At 36.6% G+C, this 18159-nt stretch overlaps 1 protein-coding gene across 4 annotated transcripts in view; it reads right to left on the bottom strand.

Moving 5' to 3' along the window:
* LOC106089408 (uncharacterized) overlaps positions 1-18159 on the bottom strand; it is a 60072-nt gene that overhangs the window by 23065 nt on the left and 18848 nt on the right. Inside the window, exon 1 of one of the 4 annotated variants that reach the window (XM_013255248.2) lies at positions 11833-12076. The exons of the other annotated variants lie outside the window; for them this stretch is intronic. The gene's annotated coding sequence lies outside the window, so the exon portion shown is untranslated. Of the gene's footprint in view, positions 1-11832; positions 12077-18159 lie in introns of those variants that run through there. 4 annotated transcript variants of the gene reach the window in all.

Raw genomic sequence — 18159 nt, 5'->3', positions numbered from 1 at the left:
ACCATCAATTTGTCGTTATAATCTGTCTGCAACTAGAAAATATTTTGCAGGCATACAACAACGCAAAGCGGGAGAAAATTGAAAAAAAAAACTAGTAAAAAATACGCTGCGTGAGAACGGTGTTTTCTGGATAGTGCTCGAAAATTCCTACAAAAAGTCCGCTTGAGGTCTACAATATCGCCACTGGTTTCGGAGATATTCGACTTTAATTTTTTTGTGCAATTTTGACCGAGATCTGCTTTGTATTTTGCAATTTCCGAAGAATTGTGGTTCGATTTTTAAGCATGATTTGAATTCGTGACAAAATTTACAATGATTTTGCCCCGATAAGTGTCCACATATGATTATTCAGTTAATGTTATACAGTTTGGAAGTCAAAAAATGTGAAAAAGTGTATTTTTTACATTATTTTGCCGAACAAAGTATTTTCATTAATTAGTCATTATTGAAAAAACTTGCTTAAATACCTTCATTTTTTCTTTTTCGTTTGTGAAGAGATACATAAGATACATTGCGTCTATAGAGGACGCAATTTTCATCCGATTGGGCTTAAGTTATATACAATGATTTCTCTCATGACTTCCAACTGACTTTATTAAATTTGGTTTAATTCGGTCTGTGCATTTTTTTATACCCACCCCCGAAGAATGAGGGTACATTCATTTTGTCATTCCGTTTGCAACACATCCAAAATATCCATTTCCGACCCTATTAAGTATATATATTCTTGATCAGCTTACAAATCCAAGACGATCTAGCCATGTCAGTCCGCTTGTCTGTTGCTTCAGTCTTTAAAAATAGAGATATTGAGCTGAAACTTTGCACAGATTCTTTTTTGTCTATAAGCGGGTTAAGTTCGAAGATTGCCTATCTCGGACTATATCTTGATATAGCCCCCATATAGACCGATCCGCCGATTTAGGGTCTTAGGCCCATAAAAGCCACATTTGTTATCCGATTTTGCCGAAATTTGGGGCAGTGGGTTGTGTTAGGCCCTTTATCACCTTTCTTCAATTTGGCCCCGATCGGTCTAGATTTGGATATAGCTGTCATATAGACCGATCTCTCGATTAAAGGCTTTGGGCACATAAAAGGCCCATTTATTGTCGGATGTCGCCGAAATTTGGGACAGTGAGTTGTGTAAGGTCCTTCGACATCCTTCTTAAATTTGGCCCAGATCGGTTCAGATTTGGATATAGCTGCTATATGGACCGATCTCTAGATTAAAGGCTTTGGGCACATAAAAGGCCCATTTATTGTACGATGTCGCCGAAATTTGGGACAGTCAGTTTAATTAAGCCCCTCGATATACTTCTGCAATATGGCACAGATCGGTTGAGATTTGGATATAGCCGCCAAATAGACCGATTTATCGATTTAAGGTTTTGAGCCCATAAAAGGCGCATTTATTGTCCGATGTGACCGAAATTTGTGACAGTGAGTTATGTTAGGCCCCTCGATATCTTCCTGGAATATGGCCCAGATCGGTCCAGATTTGGATATAGTTGTCATATAGACCGATCTCTCGATTAAGATTTGGGGCAGTGAATTGTGCTAGTCTCTTCGACATTTTTCTGAAATTTGTCTTGGCCCCATAAAAGGCGCATTTATAATCCGATTTCACTGAAATTTGACACAGTGACTTATGTTAGGCTTTTCGACATCCGTGTCGTATATGGTTCAGATCAATTTATTTTTAGATATAGCAACTAAAAAGGTCAATATTTTGTTACACACAATTGAACAATGACTTCTACTTATTAGTATTTGGTCCGAATCGGAACATATTTCGATATAGCTCCTATACGGCATAAGGTATGAATTCCGACCGAACTTAACATCTTTTTACTTGTTACTTCTCATTTTCGTTTGAAAAATAGGTGATGGAAAATGAACGGTAGTATAAATATTTATTATTAGAAATATCAAAAATATCGAATGTCGATAGTTTTCCAGCTCTCCCCTGTACTGAGAGTAAGTATTGGACTTATTACGCTCCTGTAAAGGCAGACCATTTTCGAGCTTACGGCCCATTTACATGGCGCCCAACATCTGGTACGCTCACAAATGTGTAACTTCCAGTTACGTTACTTCCTAGAGAATTTGACCTTGTTAGATATCGAAATCGTTATGTTGATGACACGTGGAGCGTCAAATTGGTACCACCTTCCTCGTAATCAGGCAAGTAGGTCGTATGCCATATCCAATAGTCAGGTCGTATGCCATCTCCAATATACTTTCGTCCTTCCTACGAAGCTGATTCGAATCCCTACCCCTGAGAAGTATTATAACATCGTCTGCGTGGCAAACGAGTTCAAATCCCTCCTCTGTCAGGATCCGTATAGGAGTAGCTATCAACCATATGAGTTGCTATCAAATGTCCCCCTGTGGCGTACCCTATGTCACTTTCTTCTTTATTTTGATGTCATGCGACTCAAAACGTAACGGCCTCTTCCCTAGCATATGATTTATCCAGTCTCTAAAGAACCGGTCCACCCGGTACTGCTATAAAGATTCGACCAGTGTGGGTCCTCACATTGTTAAAAGTCCCCTCGATGTCAATACATACCGCCAATTTGTACTTCTTGGCATTAAGTTTCTTTTATTTTATGCACAACCTTGTGCAGGGCAGTCTCAACCGACCACCCTTGACTCCTGCCAGTCTTTCGGTGTATATGAAAGGCAATGGCATGCAAATCCTTTCAGAACTGATTGTTGAAACTACAAAAAAATATTTTTAATTGAAAAGATTTCTTAAATAATAATAAAGAAACTATTAGATGGTCGATTAGCAAATCACCATATTATAACAGTATTAGCCAAAATCGGACAAAGACATATATGGAAGCTATATCTAAAACAGAACCGATTCCGATGTAAATCCATACATATTGCGGTAGTAGTAGGAGAAAGCGTCGTGCAAAATTTTGAGAAGATCGTTGGATAAATGTGCTTGCAGAGACCCTAAAAGCGAAAATCGGCCGATAAATATATATGGAAGCTGTACCTAAATCTGAAGCGATTGCTAACAAATGACCACATAGTTGCATTATTAGACCAAATCGAACGAACGTGTATATGGGAGCTACATCCAAATATAAATCAATTTTTTCCAGATTTAATTCGCGTTTGCGGAGTCGAGTAAAAATTGCTCGACTCGACTCCGGGAAGATTGCTAGTCTTTGACTTCGGAGACGAATCCATCACTTAAATTTTTAAAATTTTTTTAAAAATTTTTTTTTAAATTTTTAAAATTAAAAAAAGAAACCTTTTTATTTGCTAAGCCAATAAGCTTTTATTACAAAGAAAATAGTTTGCTTAATATTTTATGGCCATTACATTGACATAAAACCGCACCTGCTTTCTAAAGTAGTAAGCTTAACGTCCTTTATTTATTTGTTTAATATATAGAAACCATCAAATACAACAAGGCTCTAAAATGATTTACAAAAATCTCACTGCTTAAAATTTAGAGAAAATTTTTTGTCTAAGTTCGTCCGGACCGAATCTGCTAAAAATTTATACGAAACAAATTTAGATGAAGGGCATAATTTTATTCTACATACCAAACTTCTGTCAAAGAAGAAAACATTTGAGAGACCGGTTTACATGGGGGCTATATCAGGTTTTAGACCGATTTGAACCGTACTTGGCATAGTTGTTGGAAGTCACAACAGAACACTATATGCAACATTTCAGCCAAATCGGACAAAAGTTGCGGCTTGTAAAGGCTCAAGAAGTCAAATCGTGAGATACGTTGATATAGGAGCTATATCAGGTTATAGACCGGTTCAAACCGTACTTGTCACAGTTGTTGGAAGTCACAACAGAACATTACGTGCAAACTTTCAGCCAAATCGGACGAAAATTGCGACTCCCAGTGGCTCAAGAAGTCAAATCGGGATATCGGTTTATATGGGAGCTATATTAGGTTATAGACCGAGTTGGACCGTACTTAGCACATTTGTTTGAAGTCAGAACAGAACACTACATACATGAGATCGGTTTCTAAATCTGAACCGATTTGGCCTATTTACACCACCTACATCAAAATTAAATATATGTGAAAAATTTCAAGCAGCTAGCTCTACGCGTTCGACATCTATCGTGATTTCGACAGACGGACGGACATAACTAGATCGATTCAGAACGTCGAGACGATCAAGAATATATATACTTTATGGGGTCTTAGACGAATATTTCGAGGTGTTACAAACGGAATGACTAGATTCCAACAAAACATGACCTAACATGACGAGAATTTTATTTTTCATTCGCCTACACATATTCAAATTTCATTAGATTACCTCTTTAATAACTCGAACTAGAATTTCTAAGACAGTTCTCTTCTTGGGTATTTTCTACCCATTCATCGTTAATATGTTAAATCAGAATAGCCACATTCGTGCATCCGTTCAACAGATAGCCGAAATCACGATAGCGTTCGAATGAATGAGGCCAGCCGCATGAAAAATTTCATAGCTACTTCTTATTGATGTGGGTCGTTGGCCATTGCAAATGGGTCATTGGGTCCAGATTGATTTTAGTTTATACTACTAAACACTTAAAAATTGTTTCGTACTACGTTACTGAGTATGGACTTTCAAACTGTTCGAAAACTGAGCTTGTTTGAAAATCGGGTGCAAGTTTTTAGTATTTTTATACCCTACACCACTACTGTGGTACAAGGAAGAGATAAACACCTCTTAACAATCATACCGATCGGCTCAGAATTTCTTTCAGATTCGATTTAGCTATGTCCGTCTGTCTGTCTTTCTGTCCATTTTAATTTGTGTACAAATTTATTACTGGCATCATTTTTGGCCTAGAGACGAAGCATATTGAAATTAGAAGAAATCGATTCGGGTTTGAATAAACGTAGCTCCCATATACGTAGTCTGACCAAAATATAATCGTTATATAAACTTTTTTTACAAAAAGTATTTATTTATTCACCTATAACTATCTTGTCTCCTTCAAAGTAATTCCCTTAGATATTTTTCCAATTTTTTACTTTTTTCCAATCCTTGAAACACTTTTGAAACGCGTTTTTGCAAATTTTTCCCATGCACTAAGGAACAGGGGCAAACTTCTCACACATCAATGAGTGCAGTCCTATTCAAGTTTAAGCTCAATAATAAGGGGGCTCCTTTTTATAGCCGAGTCCGAATAGCGTGCCACAATGCCACACCTCTTTGTAGAGAAGTTTTTACATGGCATAACACCTCACAAATATTGCCAGTATTAGGAGAGGAAAACCGCCGGTGAAATTTTTTTTCTGATGGTCTCTCCAGGATTCGAACCCAGGCATTCAGCGTCATAGGCGGACATGCTAACCTCTGCGCTACGGTAGCTTCCAAATACGCGCTTTTTGGTTACACAAAACTTATTACAGTTTCGCTGAAGCATTTTCTCGAATAGTCAAAAATCGAAGAGCACACCAAAACACGACTTACCTTTTTATACGTCAAAAAAAAAATCTCAATAGAAAATGGCTGATACTAACAACATATATAACAGACATGTATACAAACATCACAGAAAAACAAATGTGAAAATCGAACATACGTAACTCACGAAATTTGAAAATAACGTTTATTTTTGATCAGATCTCGTATACGTTCGTCCGATTTCGACTAATACTGCAATAATATCGTCATTTGGCAATTGAGAGTTTCAGAATTCGGTTCAGATTTCGATATAGCTCCCATGTATGTGTGTCGCCCGATTTTCACTCCCAAAGCTTTTGCAAGCGCATTTATCAACTGATCTTCTCAAAATTTTGCACAACTATTTCCTCTATGACTTTTAAAATATGTATGGATTTTGGTGGAAATTCTACATACATTCATTGAAATTTTGTCTGTAAAAATTGCATTGAAATTTTTTAAAGCATAACTTTTTAAAGATATTTTTTTCTAAAACATAAAATTTTTTTGAGTTTTTTTTTCAAACGCAGTGAAAAAAATTTTTGTGAATTGTTTTCTAAAGAATTTTTCAATTGAAATCCTTTTTAAAAACTAATTTTTGATGAACAATTTTCTAAACACAAAATTTCAAGAACATATTTTAAGATAATATTTCAGAGAAATTTTTAAAGACAATAGATAGTTTTAATGACGCGTGTTAAAGATAAAATCTAATGAAATTATTTCTTACGATAGAAATTAAAAAAAACAAGTAAAAGCGTGCTAAGTTCGGCCGGGCCGAATCTTACATACCCTCTACCATGGATCGCATTTGCCAAGTTCTTCTCCCGGCATCTCTTCTTAGGCAAAAAAGGATATAAGAAAAGATTTGCTCTGCTATTATTATATTATTACATGTTGGAGACCTGTGTAAAATGTCAGCCAATTCCAATGAGAATTGAGCCCTTTGGGGGCTCAAGAAGTAAAATAGAGAGATCGATTTATATGGGAGCTGTATCGGGCTATAGACCGAAACATAATTTCAAGCAAATCGGATAATAATTGCGACCTCTAGAGGCTCAAGAAGTCAAGATCCCAGATCGGTTTACATGTCAGCTATATCAGGTTATCAACCGATTTGAACCATACTTGGCACATTTATTGGATATCATAACAAAACACGTCGTGCAAAATTTCATTCCAATCGGATAAGAATTGCGACCTCTAGAGGCTCAAGAAGTCAAGACCCAAGATCGGTTTATATGGCAGCTATATCAAAACATGGACCGATTTGAACCATACTTGGCAAAGCTGTTGGATATCATAACAAAACACGTCGTGCAAAATTTCATTCCAATCGGATAAGAATTGCGCACTCTAGAGGCTCAAGAAGTCAAAACCCAAGATCGGTTTATATGGCAGCTATATCAAAACATGGACCGATATGGCCCATTTACAATACCAACCGACCTACACTAATAAGAAGTATTTGTGCAAAATTTCAAGCGGCTAGCTTTACTCCTTCGGAAGTAAGCGTGCTTTCGACCGACAGACGGACGGACGGACATGGCTAGATCGATATAAAATGTCGCGACGATCAAGAATATATACACTTTATGGGGTCTCAGACGAATATTTCGAGTAGTTACAAACAGAATGACGAAATTAGTATACCCCCCATCTTATGGTGGAGGGTATAAAAATCCTTAAGACAAAATATTAATGAAATTTTTTCTTAAGACAAAATTTTAATTAAATTTTTTATTTTTTTTTTTAATTTCAATGACATAAGTGTGAAAAAATTATTGAAAGTTTCTTTGAAGACACATCACACATCAAAAACATTTTCTCTAAAAACAATATTTCGATAAAAGTTTCTCTAAGAAAAATTTCCTTGCGATTTTATTTTGCGGTTTTTCAATTCAAGTTCGGGGTTTGGTGTTTTTATAACCTACAATACTACTGTAGTACAGGGTATAATAACTTAGTGCATTTGTTTGTTACGCCCAAAAGGAAGAAAGATAGACCCATTGATAAGTATACCGATCGACTCAGAATCACTTTCTGATTCGATTTAGCCGCCCGTCTGTCTGTATGTCCGTTTGCCTGTTCGTCTGTCTGTTCGTCTGTCCATGTTAATTTGTGTACAAACTACAGGTCGCGATTTTCATCCGATCGTCTTAAAATTTGGTATGGGAATGTTTTTCGGCCTTGATACAAAGCCTATTGAAATTGGAAAAAATCGTTTCAGATTTGGATATAGCTCCCATATATATGTTTGTCCGATTTGCAGTAATACTGCAATAAAATGGTCATTGTTATCTGATTCTCTCGAAATTTGGCACGAAAGATTTTCTCGTGACTCTCGACATTACTGGTGAATTTCATAGAAATCGGTCCAGATTTAGATATAGCTCTCATATATATCGCCCGATTTTCACTCTCAGACCCACTGCAAGCGCATTTATTTACCAATCTTCCCAAAATTTTGTACAACGCTTTCCTCGACGACTTCCACAATATCCATAATGTTTGGTCGACATCGTTTCAGATTTAGATATAGCTCCCATGTATATGTCCGATTTTGAGAAATATTGCAATAAAGTGCTAATTTGTTGACCGATTCTCTCGAAATTCCGCACGAAGGATTTTCTTATGGCTCTTAATATTACTGGTGAATTTCATAGAAATTGTATCAGCTTTAGATATATTAGCTGTCATATATGTATTTATATCGCCAATATTTGTATATGAGCAATCTTACCGAAATTGTGCACAACGCTTTCCTCAATGACTACCACAATATCTAAGAAGTTTGGTCAAAATCGATTTAGATTTTGATGTAGCTCCCATATATATGTTCGTCAGATTTTGGATAATTTGTTGCCATTTGTCAACCGTAGTTATTACATTTGGAACATATTTGCTTTGCTCGAAATTTGATACAGGAATGTTCATAACCCATTTGAAAACATCCGCCGAGGTCCATCAAAATTGGTTCAGTATTAGATATAGCCCCCCTTTTGTACTTATAGGGTAGGTGTAGGGTATTATAAAGTCGGCACCGCTCGACTTTTGCCTTTCCTTGCTGGTTTTATTTACTGTATTTAGAAATATTTCAATGGAATGGAACAAAACACGAACATCGATAAATAATTTAAATAAAAAACAAAAAGACCTCGAGCTTGAAAATAAAGACAACAAAATGCAATACAACTGTCTACTATAGAAATAACAATATTTTATTTTTTATTCGAAACAATTTTTTATTACTTTGTCCGGAGTCGAGAAAATTATCTCGATATCCAGTACAATTTTGCACGATAACACGAACTGTTTATATACGGTTTAGTGCAACATTCATTTCAATATGTTTTATAAATTTGTGGATTCATTACAATACAATATTTGGTTACTAGCTTCAAAACAACAGCTGGTTTCATCAAAAAAAAATACTACTTATTTTAATAATGATATAAATTAAAAAAAAAAGAAAAAAAAAGAAAACAAGCATAAATTGTTGGATGCAATGTGTGTGCAATGGGGGTTTCTTTATTTTTTGTTTTTTTTTAATAGAATTTTATCCGAATCACAAAATTTGTCTTTGAAAGTAGGTACATTTCAAATAAGTTTTGTCACAGCTGTGGCCTGGGTCTAGTAAAAATTTTACGTATATTGCTACAAATAAGCCTCCGTCTTTAAACGGAGTGTGGAAAGAATAACTGAACTGAACTTTATTTAAAGGCCATTATACCTATTCTAATTAAGCCTAACCAGCATGTTGGGTTGCTCCACTGAATATGCAACGACAAAAAAGCCGGATAATATGAAAAATCCAACTACACTCATTTCTTTTTTTACGCGGTAGATACGTTCCTCAGAAATCCGTGTAAAAAAAACCCGTGGGAAAGAAGAGGCGTTTCCTATAGTAAAATGGTGGATACGTTTCATGTTTTCTGACAATCGTGTAAGATGAAACAAAGAACTACAATATATTTACCTCTAAAAACCGTGTAAAAAATGTAGAACAATATAAAATTTCAGATATGGATACGTATTGTATGGCCATTAGGCATTTGATGGAGAATTAAAACTTAAAATATATAATTCATGCAGGTGGAAAAATGGTAGTGCAAGCAAAAAAAAAAAATAAGTTAATCCCGAATTAAGAAGAAAAAAATTGGAATAGAAATAAAGAAAAAATATTTACACAGCTACATTATTATTAGTCACTACTTGATAATGAGCTCAATTGTTTGCGACGAACTGGACTAAAGTCAGTATCATCACTGGAGATATCCATTTAATTATCCAATGATGGTAATAAAGTTTTGAACTGTCGGACTACTTTCGGAAAGGTCTTGCGCTGTCGATATTTTTGTTAAGAAATCTTTTATAGAAAGTTGAACTTTCGTCCTTTTAAGTTCTTTATACACCTCTTTTTAACCCAGCAATACATTTATTAATATCTCGTTCGAATTTCTGGGCACGTTCCATATTAGAATCATTTTTTAAGAAACGATTCACCATACTTTTACCAAATGTTAGACAGTCATCAATTAAACTAGCAGTTAGTTGACATATTTCGGTCTCCCCGTCGTTATCGCTATTATGGTCCTCAGTTTTGTCGTCATCTGTTATAAATTCGATCAGACAATCATCATCTAGAGGTTTATCTATCATTAATTCGTCGACATCTTAAATTTGTAGGTCGTCAAATCCGTCTCCTCCGATTTCGTGCGCCAAGGCTATAATTTCAGAAGTCTCCATAGATGCTTGGGGCACTGCGGTACCACACTTGACCCATTCTGGCCAAAGTACTTTCCAGCAGCAATTTAATGCTGATACCCATAACTTTTCTTTGGCCATTGAAGCATATGTAATGCAATCCAAAATAGAATAGAATAGTCACCAATAATAAAAATGTTACACGATCTTTTGCAGCTTTAAAAACACTATCATTTTTTTTCGAATTTTGCTATAAAAGTTCTGGAAGGCATTTTTTTCCAGAACCCGTTTCATCGGCACTGAAGATTTGATCGGGGACATAAGCCCCATCTTCAATTATTTTTGCATGGTACTGCTGAAAGGGTTTCGGCTGCTTTTTCATGTGCAGATGCGATTTATCCTTTAATTTATAAATTATGAAATGCGTTTCTTTTAAGAAACCCTGTAAGCCATCCTTCACTAGCCTTCACTATTCCTTTCTCTTATCTTGATGACTTGTTGATGGCTACCATATCTGCAGTTTCTTATAAATTCGTAATGACTTTTGCTTTATAATATTTCCATCTTCAGGTATTCTCTTTTGCCATAAATCCTCAATCCAAAACTCTAAACATTTTTTTCAATTTTTACTAACACTTCATCTCTAATATATGACGATGTGTTGGAACTATGTTTTGATGAACTGATGACAGATTTTCATATTTTATTGTCATTTTTTTAATGGTCCTGATAGAAGCTTCGTTTACGCCAAAATCCTTGCCCACAGAAATTGAACCTTCACCTCTTGTCAGAGAGTCCAAAATTTTTAATTTTACTTCCCAGTAAACGGCTTGCCTTTAACGAATCTTTGAAATTTTAGACATTTTGTTAACTAAAATGTCATAGATAAAATAAAAATGTTCAAATTTAATTGTTAACACGAATAATTGATAAAATACAGCGGGCTAATAAACTTAAAACGCCTGAAGTATGCAAAATTTTATGTAAATATAATGCGAACAAAATGTGTAGGCATACATAAGTTATCGAATAAGGGGATTTCCCAGTTATTACTATGTATGTTCATTTCAGCAATATTGCAAGTTTTTTGTGCTCAATCGCGTAACTTCAAATCCGGGTAAAAAAATAGTTGATTGTATTGGGTTGCCCAAAAAGTAATTGCGGATTTTTCATATAGTCGGCGTTGACAATTTTTTTCACAATTGCATTTTTTCTTCTGTCAGTTATCAGCTGTTACTTTTAGCTTGCTTTAGAAAAAAAGTGTAGAAAAGTAGATTTGATTAAAGTTCATTCTAAGTTGTATTAAAAATGCATTTACTTTCTTTTAAAAAATCCGCAATTACTTTTTGGGCAACCCAATATTTTAAATTTCACAAGTCTCCAAATGTCATCCACCATATATAATTGAGGCTAATATCTTGAACACTTTAAAATATTTCACTTTTTGTGATTGCTATAACTGCAATGCGATCTAAGTAGTACCAGATACAAATTGATACAACTTAATGCAGGAAAACCACGAGAAATTAAGATGATATAACCCGGCATATTCGTACATATTTCTCTTGAATTTGCATTCAATTATCCTATATAATATCTGTACACACGCTCACACACACACACACACACATTTCTGGAAAAATCAGTTGGCATTGTTCTCACCCAATCTCGGCAGCAACTTGTTGCGTATACGTACCCTCCGCCTGTGCATGTCAAGAACAATCATACGCCACTACTTCCCCCACAACTGTTGGCTCTTTTTAGTTTGCTGCATTTTTCTTTTTTATTTAAATTTCAGTTCGAGTATTAAGTTAAGAAAACAAAAGACTTTAGTTTTGATGCCAGTGTCGACTAGAATCCGTACAAATTACCAAAGCCATTGGCAAAGAGTGACGCGCACGCAGCACATTTGCACCGAGAGAGTTCCAGTTTTACTTCTGAATACCCGTTGCTTAGGTGCTGTTTTGAAAATAAACACTGAAACGAACAAGACGACATGTAAACACTTGCATTAGTGTCTGTAGACATTTGTACACACACTCATATGCATGTACATACAGTCAAACAAATAATTTTACATACACATCGTTTATTCAACAAAAAAAACCAGCTAAAAATGCTCATGGTGTGGAATTTCTTAATATGACTCTTTCTACTTTACCGAATCACATATTTCTCTAGCAAAAAAATATAGCTTAAGTTCAAATATCACTTTTATTTGAGCCCTCATATCTATGGAAAAGAAAAAGCCAGAACAATAAATGAAAATAGTTTACGTACACAACCCTCATCTCTATACGTTTTTGCTATTTTGCGGGACTTTTCAGGAATTATATAACACTCGACATTGGCCGTATATATTATAGTAGATGTTAGGACCATTCCAAACTTTGTTCCTCAAATTCGATTTATAGTACCGAGATTTAGCTCAAAAGAAATTTCTTTGTAAATGAGGAAATTAATAATAATATTCTATATTTATAAAATATATCCTTAAGTGATTAATTGAAAAAAAAAATCAAAAAACCACATCCATGCGTACAGAGAGTCATAAATAATTATATAAACAGTAACACTTTTGTCGTAAAGTCGAGACCAGGAAGACCTCATATGTTATCGTTCAGAGAAAGATGCTCCATTTTGTCCCAAAATGCACAAATTTCGGGAGTTAAGTTGACACTATATGTGTACGAATGTAGTAATAAAAAAACAAGTAAAAGCGTGCTAAGTTCGGCCGGGCCGAATCTTATATACCCTCCACCATGGAGGGGTATGGCATGGCATATCTTCTTAGGCAAAACAGGGTATAAAAAAAGATTTGCTCTGCTATTAGAGCGATATCAAGATATGGTCCGGTTTGGACCACAATTAAATTATATGTTGGAGACCTTTGTAAAATGTCAGCCAATTCGAATAAGAATTGCGCCCTTTGGGGGCTCAAGAAGTAAAATAGAGAGATCGATTTATATGGGAGCTGTATCGGGCTATAGACCGATTCAGACCAGAATAAACACGTTTGTTGATGATCATGAGAGAATCCGTCGTACAAAATTTCAGGCAAATCGGATAATAATTGCGACCTCTATAGGCTCATGAAGTCAAGAACCCAGATCGGTTTATATGACAGCTATATCAGGTTATGAACCGATTTGAACCATACTTGGCACAGTTGTTGGATATCATAACAAAACACGTCGTGCCAAAATTCATTTAAATCGGATAAGAATTGCGCCCTCTAGAGGCTCAAGAAGTCAAGACCCAAGATCGGTTTATATGGCAGCTATATCAGGTTATAGACCGATTAAAACCATACTTGGCACAGTTGTTGGATTTCATAACAAAACACGTCGTGCAAAATTTCATTCCAATCGGATAAGAATTGCGCACTCTAGAGGCTCAAGAAGTCAAGACCCAAGATCGGTTTATATGGCAGCTATATCAAAACATGGACCGATATGGCCCATTTACAATACCAACCGACCTACACTAATAAGAAGCATTTGTGCAAAATTTCAAGCAGCTAGCTTTACTCCTTCGGAAGTTAGCGTGCCGTCGACAGACAGACGGACGGACATGGCTAGATCGACATAAAATGTCACGACGATCAAGAATATATATACTTTATGGAATCTCAGACAAATATTTCGAGTAGTTACAAACAGAATGACGAAATTAGTAAACCCCCCATCCTATGGTGGAGGGTATAATAAATCCTCTTATTGTTCAAAAGCAATACTGAGAATTGGAGTTTGGGGTTGGGGTTGGACACACAACACTTAGGGCTGTCGACATTACATTACTTAAAATTGGCTATAACAGAACATTTGTTCCACTAGCCGAACGTAGAATAGCATTCCAAGCGCCACGATCTTCTGCGCTCGTTATACAATCTCTGACGCCAAGTTTCGAGGTGTCTCCCACCACTTTATCATTCCATCGGGCTTTTGGTCGTCCCGGTTTACGTGTACCACCGTGTTTGTCTTCAAAAGACTTCTTTGCTGGACCTTCTTCATCCATTCTGACAACATGACCTAGCCAACGCAGCCGTTGTATTTTGATACGTGTAACTATGCTATCGTCGTCATACAGCTTTACAGCTCGTGGTTCATACGACGCCTATGTTCTCCATTAACGCAAACTGGTCCATATATTTTACGAGCACTGTCTCACCTGCTTTCACAAGTACCCATGCCTCAGAACCATATAACAACACGGGTAGTATCAGTGTCTTGTATAGTGTAATCTTCGTCTGTCGAAAGGTGGCCTTGTTTCTAAACTGCTTACTTAGTCTAAAGTAGCATTTGTTTGCCAGTATTATTCTTCGCTTAATCTCAAAACTGGTGTCATTCGTTTCGGTTACGGCGGTGTCGAGCTAGATAAAGTTGCTGACTATCTCAAACTTGTGGCTCCTAACATTCTCCATTTTCTTTATCTGATCGGTTGTACAAAGTGTTTTGGGAGTTGAAACCATCCATTTCGTCTTATCTCCATTTACTGCCAGACCCATTTTCACTGACTCTCTTTCGATTCTTTCAAAGGCTGCAGTTACTACTTCCAGCGACCGACCTATGATGTCGACGTTGTCGGCATAGGCGAGTAGCATGTGTTCTCTTGTAATTAGTGTACCATATCTATTCACATCTGCATCTCGTATAATCTTCTCCAGCAGGATATTAAAGAAATCATACGATAGGCTGTCTCCTAGTCTGAAACCTCGTTTGGTATTAAATGGTTCGGAGAAATTCTTTCCAATTCTTACTGAGGAACGCGTATCAGCAAGTGTCATCCTGCAGAGTCTTATTATTTTGCAGGGATACCAAACTCAGACATGGCTTGAAATGCCTTTAAACATATAGGGGTATCGAATCGGCTTTGTAGTCAACAAAGAGATGGTAAGAGCTGACCTGTCGTTCTCTAATTTTTTTTCAGGATTTAGCGCAGTGCGAATATCTGATCTAGGGTGGATTTACCAGGTCTAAGGCCGCATTGATAGGGCCCATTTATCTCATTGACTTTAGGTTTTAATCTTGCACACAGTACGCTCGAGAGTATATTTTGTTCTATGGGCAAGAGACTTATACCTCTGTAGTTGGCACATTCCATCTTGTCTATTTTGTGTACGGGACATAGAATGCTGAGGTTCCAATCATCGAATATGCGTTCTTCTAACCAGATTGCGCAGATAAGCTGATGCATACGCCTTATCAGCCTCCGGCCTTAAATATTTCAGCGAGTAACCCGTCGGCTCTTGCTGCCATGTAGTTCTTCAGTCACTGCTACTTGTACCTCATTCTGACTAGGAGGTAAACATTCTATACCATCATCAGGGATTGGTTTTGCGGTATCCTCTTTGCCGCCAACGTCGCACACTAGCAGTTGGGTAAAATTTCTTTCAAAATCCTCAGCATGCTATCTGTGTCAGTTAACAGATTTCCTTCTTTGTCTCTGCAGGTGTGCTAAGTATGGTTCAAATCGATTCATAACCTGATATAGCTGCCATACAAACCGATCTTGGATCTTGACTTCTTGAGCCTCTAGAGGTCGCAATTGTTATCCGATTTGCCTGAAATTTTGTACGACGGATCGTCTCATCAACATACGTGTTTATTATGGTCTAAATCGGTCTATAGCCCGATACAGCTCCCATATAAATCGATCTCTCTATTTTACTTTTTGAGCCCCCAAAGGGCGCAATTCTTATTCGAATTGGCTGACATTTTACAAAGGTCTCCAACATATAATTTAATTGTGGTCCAAACCGGACCATATCTTCACATCGTTCTAATAGCAGAGCAAATCTTTTCTTATATCCTTTTTTGCCTAAGAAGAGATGCCGGGAAAAGAACTTGACAAATGCGATCCATGGTGGAGGGTATATAAGATTCGGCCCGGTCGAACTTTGCACGCTTTTACTTGTTCTTTCTGCGGAATAGACGTTTCTCCTTTTCTCCCGATACCTCTCCTTTATCTGGCGGGTTGCTACTGATTGCAGGGTTGCTCTGTAAGCCGCATTCTTGGAGTGAAACAAAACACGAAACGTGCGTGAGCTGTTTAAACCAGTGTTGCCAAAAAGATAAGGACTAAAAAATCAAGCTTTATAAAATTTTAACTGATCCACATTTTTAGAACTTCGCTTCAAGTGCAACAACACAACAATAAAATTTTTGGAGACATTTTAAGAGCTTCACTTCTAATCGATTAAACGTAATTCCACGATATTCCTATTATTTTTTTTTAAAATAATTCAATAAAACAATTCTGAGCGAAATGAATTATCAAAAGCCTGTTGAATAAAATCGAAACGTGTTGCTAACGACTGAACAAGCCTGCTCTAAATTTGCACACTTTTTAACAAATATGGGTGGGTACTCTATTCGGCTTTTCACGTGAACAACTGTCAAACTCCATATAAAAACAAGTAAAAGCGCGCTAAGTTCGGCCGGCCCTCCACCATGGATCGTATTTGTCCAGTTCTTTGAATGACATTTTCAAATAGAAAAAACACCAGTCACAGAAAAACACCACCTCCAAAATTTCAGGCAAATCGAGTAAAAATTGCGCCAAATCGAATAGGAATTGCGCCCTCTAGAGACTCAAGAAGTCTAATCGGGAGATCGGTTTATACGGCGGCTATATCATTTTATGGACTGATTAAGACTATACTCGGCGCAGTTGTTGGGAGTCACTTACACTTAATGCAAAGAATTGCGCCCTCTGGAAGCATTATCAACCGATCTAGACCATATCTGGCACAGTTATTGGAAGTGATGCCAAAACACCACGTGCAAAATTTCAGCCAAATCGGATAAGAATTGCGCCTTCTAGAAGCTCAAGAAGTCAAGACTCAACATTGGTTTATATGGCAGCTATATCAAAACATGGACCGATTTGGCCCATTTACAATCCCAACTGACCTACACTCATAAGAAGTATTTGTGCAAAATTTCAAGGGCCTAGCTTTACTCCTTCGAAAGTTAGCGTGCTTTCGACAGACGAACGGACAGACGGACGGGCATGGCTAGATCGAATTAAAATGTCATGGCGATCAGGAATATATATATACTTTATGGGGTCTTAGACGCATATATCATGGTGTCCTCTGGTGGAGGGTATAAAAACGTACAAGCTAAAAACACGCGAAATGCATTTTTTATGCTAATGGCTTAAACGGAACACTTAAAAACAATTAATCCGGGTGTAATATGAATGTAAGTTTGAGTTTGTACAAAAAATGTCACGTAATTATGTTAACAAAATTGTGATATTTTGTTAAGGTTTTCGCAAGAATTCCGAAAGCTGAATATATTACTCTGCTTATATCTTCATACCTAGACCTATTTCAAAGACCAGCAAGAAGAAAGACGTGGTATGGGTAGAAGGGAATCCTTTTGGATAAAAAAAGTCCCATGCATGAATGTATACCGTAATGAATCCTATTAGCTGAAAAAGAAGGAAACCAATGCTATCTGCATAAAATAAGATAAGTATTAATGGATAATTGAAACATAATTGTACGATGATTGAACATCCCAATTAAATTTATGTAAACAAATGAAAAAGATGTTTGCACTTTCAAGTCGTATGCCACTTGAAGAGATAGTTTGTCTCACCTTGACGAACTACTTCGCCAAATTGTTGTTGTTGTAGCCACATTTGCATGTGGAGGTGGTGATCCTCGCCAAAAAGACCCATCGCCACAAGAACGTGATAGCCATTGGTAATTTAAGCTCGTCCCAAAAGAGAAATAAACTACAATTATGAATGAAATCATCTTCGCCCTAACAGGCAAAAAAACTTGAAAATAAAAATCCGACAGAGCCGTGTCGGGATTCAAATCTGGTCACAAGGAGCACCAGCTAGAGCCGTTTTCGTTATCTAGAGTTCGAAGACATCAGTACAAGTTCCAAAAGATGTTTGCTGTTTTGGCAACAAATTACTGCTGTCCCATTTTCAGCAGACCTTTTGCCGTTACAGCAAACATTTTTAATCATTTTGCATTTTGTATTAATGTTTTATTTTTTAC

This window comes from Stomoxys calcitrans, chromosome 1, assembly GCF_963082655.1.
Source record: "Stomoxys calcitrans chromosome 1, idStoCalc2.1, whole genome shotgun sequence".
NCBI classification, from domain to species: domain Eukaryota; kingdom Metazoa; phylum Arthropoda; class Insecta; order Diptera; family Muscidae; genus Stomoxys; species Stomoxys calcitrans.
This window is presented reverse-complemented; position numbering and strand designations above follow the sequence as displayed.